Below are 6,136 nucleotides of genomic sequence, written 5' to 3'. Positions count from 1 at the left end.
ATTTAAAAAATATTTTTTTTCGATTCCCCCTATTTACTTGGTTGGTGTTATGCTAAATCCGTGCATTAAATATACTACTATGTGCCACTTTAGTACTCTTATTTGTGCTAACTTAGAGATAAATACTAGCCGTGCTTCTGAACAAGTACAACCTGATTTGTGGACGGCTATAGGTAATGTGAGTGAATACATAGATAAATTATATAATCACTATGCCGATTTAGTTGATTTAGCTGTACCGACACATATTACTCCAACTGTAACTCCTCATCCTCCCGAGGAGCCATCATCTTCTAAAAGGCCGGCACATAGTGGTATTCCTGATTCTTTTTATGATTTACCTTGTTGGAACAGTATTGAGGAGGGAGCTTACACATCAACTTATCGGGAGGAGCTTAAGTATTATCTTCGGTCGCCGCTAGAGGATCGCAGACGACGGATCAACACGTTGGATTGGTGGAGGAGTAATGAAACACAATATCCTGTGCTTTCAAGATTAGCTAGAGATATCTTGAATGTTTCAATGTCAACCGTTGCATCATAGAGCGCTTTTAGTCAGGGATGACAACAACTTGGAGACAACCGATACTCTTTGGGAAGCAATGCAATGAATGTTTTAGTTTGCCTCAGAGATTGGATTAAAGCGGAAAGAAGAAATTAAGGAATGGAACCGGAGCCGAAGGACAAGTAGAAACTTGAAAAAATTATGACTTCACGGGAGAACTCAACAGAATCGAGTCCAATGCATGGTTTTGCCCCCGTTGACTTTGACTATCCTATGCAAGTTCCCGTTAATATTAACGTGAATGAGTTGGAAAAAAATGATGCAAAATTTGTAGATTTTTCATTCATGTAAATTATAAATTTTGGATCTTTTTGCAATCAATAAAATTCAACATTTATTTACTCCTTAGTCCTTACTTTGTAATTTTTTCCATTTAATGATTTAAATTGAATTTCTAGTTTAAATTTAGAACTTTGTTTTAATATATTATTAATTTACTATCAAGTATTATTAATTTATTATATTAAGTAGCATATGTTTTAATATTTATAGATGTATGTATATATATCTTCCATAAACGTATATATTTAACGTATACATGTTTATATCTTGTATAAATTAGTATATAACTATATATATTGTAGTATATATACATATATATATTGTAGTATATCTTATTAAAAGTAGTATGTATATATAGGATGGTGTGTATATATGTGTATATATCTTGTGTAGACGTATATATTTAACGTATACATGCGTATATCTTGTATAAATTAGTATATAACTATATATAATGTAGTATATATATATTGTAGTGCATATATTTTGTGGTATATCTAATTAAAAGTAGTACGTATATATAGAATGGTGTGTATATATGTGTATATATCTTCCATAGACGTATATATTTAACGTATACATGCGTATATCTTGTATAAATTAGTATATAACTATATATAGTGTAGTATATATATATTGTAGTGCATATATATTGTAGTATATCTTATTAAAAGTAGTACGTATATATTGAATGGTGTGTATATGTGTGTGTATATCTTCCATAGACGTATATATTTAACGTATGCATGTGTATATCTTGTATAAATTAGTATATAACTATATATATATATATATATATATATATATATATATATTGTAGTGCATATATATTGTAGTATATCTTATTAAAAGTAGTACGTATATATAGAATGGTGTGTATATATGTGTATATATCTTGTATAGACGTATATATTTAACGTATACATGTGTATATCTTGTATAAATTAGTATATAACTATATATAGTGTAGTGTATATATATTGTAGTATATCTTATTAAAAGTAGTACGTATATATAGAATGGTGTGTATATATGTGTATATATCTTATATAGACGTATATATTTAATGTATACATGCATATATCTTCTATAAATTAGTATATAACTATATATAGTATAGTATATATATATTGTAGTGCATATATATTGTAGTATATCTTATTAAAAGTAGTACGTATATATTGAATGGTGTGTATATATGTGTATATACCTTCCATAGACGTATATATTTAACGTATACATGAGTATATCTTGTATAAATTAGTATATAACTATATATATTGTAGTGCATATATATTGTAGTATATCTTATTAAAAGTAGTACGTATATATAGAATGGTGTGTATATATGTGTATATATCTTCCATAGACATATATATTTAACGTATACATGTGTATATCTTGTATAAATTAGTATATAACTATATATAGTGTAGTATACATATATATTGTAGTGCATATATATTGTTGTATATCTTACTAAAAGTAGTACGTATATATAGAATGGTGTGTATATATGTGTATATATCTTCCATAGACGTATATATTTAACGTATACATGCATATATCTTGTATAAATTAGTATATAACTATATATAGTGTAGTATATATATATTGTAGTGCATATATATTGTAGTATATCTTATTAAAAGTAGTACGTATCTATAGAATGGTGTGTATATATGTGTATATATCTTTCATAGACGTATATATTTAACGTATACATGTATATATCTTCTATAAATTAGTATATAACTATACATAGTGTAGTATATATATATTGTAGTGGATATATTATTTAAAGTAGTACGTATATATTGAATGGTATGTATATATGTATATATATCTACCAATGATGTATATATTTAACGTATACATGCGTATATCTTGTATAAATTAGTATATAACTATATATATTGTAGTATATATAACTATATAGTGTATATTTATATTGGAAATTTTTTTTGTGGGTATATAACTATATATAGTGTATATTTATATTGGAAATTTTTTTGGGGGGGTTTTGACCGGGTTTGACCGGGTTTAAGTGGGTTAGATCGGGTTGGGCTAAGTGGGCCGGTTCAGGGCTTTTTAAAAAAAAATTACTGTTGGTCCCGAAACCATCCCGGCCCACTTAACCAAGCCCGGAACCGGCCCGGCCCACGAACCGGTTAACTTTGACTGGCTGATTCCGGGTTGGCCCGGCCCAGCCCACTTGACACCCTTGCTTAGAGTCGATGGCAAATCAAGTATACCGGTATAGGAACTCAATATATGTATATTCTATCGCTTGCCATTTTTGTAAAGTTGTAATTACTAGATAAACACATAATTACCACGTCGTATAAGGGTCATACAGTGGCGGAGCCAGAATTTTCACTAAGAGAGTTCAGAAGTAAACATGCGAACTAACCGAAGGGGGTTCAACATCTATTACATATACACAAAAAATAATTTTAATTATGTATAAATAGTACTAATTTTTCATCGAAGGAGATTCGGATGACCCCCATTGCCCAAAGGTGGCTCTGCCCGGGGCCATATACTGTTTTGCTTAAAAGAACTGATCGACCTTTTATTTTTAATTTTAAAAAAGAAGTAAGGATCATAAATCAAATCAATAGCAATAATAAACCTGGTTTGGAGAGACTCATATATAAAACAACAGCGAAATAATAACCGAGGCACACGGCAAATTCAATTAATCAAAATTTAGAAACTAAAATCTCACATTTAACATCAATAGATTAGCCAGAGCATAAAGTTACCGGAATAACTCATTAACATCAAATCTAAGTTCTAAGTTACCGATCGAAATAACTCATAAACTTCAAATCTGAATTCGTGTCACCTAATATAGAATAAGTCAACAGAGCCGCTATATATCTATGTGCATGAAGTGGAGCCGCTATATATTAACGTGTAAACACATTTAATTTATCATATATATTCACTGTAACGCCCCTCTTAATTATCGGCTTAACCCCAAAAAGTCTACACAAATGAAAAAGATGTGGGGCTGAAGTAGGCAATGTGGTTGATCAAAATTTAAACAACCTTGTATGTGAAGATCACAAATTATAATCAAATTGTCTTTTACCAAAATAATAATAATAATAATAATAATAATAATAATAATAATAATAATAATAAAGTGTTGCGTTCATCACTCAATTAACAATTAATTGTTCAAAAGTATACTGACTCCATCAATGCCATCAACAATGCTAAATGACGTGCAAGAAATCGCTAAATTAATCATCATCTTGAAATTATTTCTCCAATTTTATGTAAAAATATTCCTTAATTTTGCTTAATCAATCTACTGATGTCTTTTATTACTACAGCTTAATAATTGAAGGAGGAGTACTTAAAACGGTACAAGGCTAATTAAATTGCCTTCAGGTTTCTTCTCGGGCTTAACATATCTCTACTAAGATTCTGTCAAAAGGCAAAAAAATTGAAAATTTTCTTGGCTAAGTATATATATATTTCATGGATTTAGATGTTTTATATGGAAGCATGGTGTAAATTAAGTAATGTGTTACATTGCCATTCGAAGAATAAGTAAAAATGAGCTGATGGTATAAAAATTAGTTACGGACGGTGTATATTCTATAAAACTCTTAATTATATGTTATATGCATTGGTAGAGTTGTGCAAAAGGACAAGGTTGTTTGAAGTGTATAAGCATTAAACCAGAACAGTTTTCTTCAATTATTCATCTTCTCTTTTAAGGCAAATGATCATCAATACTTGCAATGGAAGTCTCTTAAAAGGTTTATACACTATGTACTACAAATTGTACAGCTTTTAATTGACATAAAAATTGGACAAACTACAAAGTATGTCAGCAAATTGCATAGGTTCCATGATAATTAACTGCGCCGTAACGTAACAATATTTTTCTTATGCCAAATTGGTATATATGATAAAGTATATTGTGACATAATAGTGGTTTGATGATAAATCTTTCCGCTATCATTCTTGACCAGTTCAACAAAAATTATGTGAACTGGAATTGGATGTTAGATTAAAATAGTAGCATGGTAGGTCAAGATCGTGTAGTCATATATAGGTAGATTGAAGAAAAGAAAATATCTAATTAAGATGTAAGAAGTAATTAAGAGGGTATTTGGATTAGCATTTTTTAAGTGACTTATGAGCTAAAAGTGACTTTTTTTTACTTTTTAAGCCTAAAGTAAAATGCTTAAAGTACTTTGTGTTTGTGTCTTTGCCTAACACCTCTAAAATTAAAATCGCTTAAAAGCCAAAAACACCTAAAAATAATTCAATCAAAACACCCTCTAAGAGTAATTTGCTAAACTATGAGGTAGATTCAAGTTTTATCACAAAGTAGTTCACTTCATTTTAATGCAAGATAAACTTGTTAATTAGCTAGAATGAATGGGAGTTTATTGAAGCTCTTCTTTGAAGTACGTAGGTACTATGGTTGGCAATATCATATTTAGGCGTTCTTACTAAAAGTGAATTGCGGCCACAGCATTAGTTCAACTTGCAATATACAATTCAACATAATTAAATGCTATCGATGGCAAAATGAATATGCAAGGTTCACTATGATTAACAAAAGTTATATTGAAGTGGTAAGTACTTGATTGTTCTTTCTTAAACATATAAGTCTTGAATTCAAACCCCACAATATGAGATCGTCTAACAAAGCCATTACCTGAGCCCCAATCACTCTCCGATATGAATCTAAGTTTTTCCTAACCACAATGCAAGTAGGGTCTAGGGATATCAAATACAAAAAAAGGTCAACTGCAAGAAATATGGTCTTTATTGGCGGCTCATTTGCTCACCACAAAAGATCGGAGTTTTAGACGCTTTTAGTGGCAACGATATGGGCATTGTGGTGACAGACTTCTAACAGTATTATAAATCACATTTCTGAAATGTTTGTTGATAAAAGAAATAGACCGTGGACCTAACTCCAAAGGTGACGATTGCCCCAGCCATATGTTTTTAGTGGCGACTTATTTGGTCTCCACTCAACATACGTTTTTTAGAAGCTTTTTCTAGCAACTATATGGCTTTTATAGCGAGTAGCGACTTGATTTGCCACAAAAACTAATTTCTTTCGTTTATTTTCTTGTTTTGGTTCGTGGGGCTTGGGGTTGTTTAGTCGTTTACTATAAGAAGATAACGAGTAGGTCAAATAGTTCACAAGTAGAAATAATAAAATTTTGGATGAACAAACAGAGATGCACTAATACAGCACTAGCAGCCATCTAGAAGTAGATGCAACAGTATACCAACTGCCCCTTT

This window comes from Capsicum annuum, chromosome 2 (genome assembly GCF_002878395.1).
Source record: "Capsicum annuum cultivar UCD-10X-F1 chromosome 2, UCD10Xv1.1, whole genome shotgun sequence".
Lineage (NCBI taxonomy): Eukaryota > Viridiplantae > Streptophyta > Magnoliopsida > Solanales > Solanaceae > Capsicum > Capsicum annuum.
The sequence above is the reverse complement of the archived record's forward strand: the minus strand, read 5'-3'. Positions refer to the sequence as shown.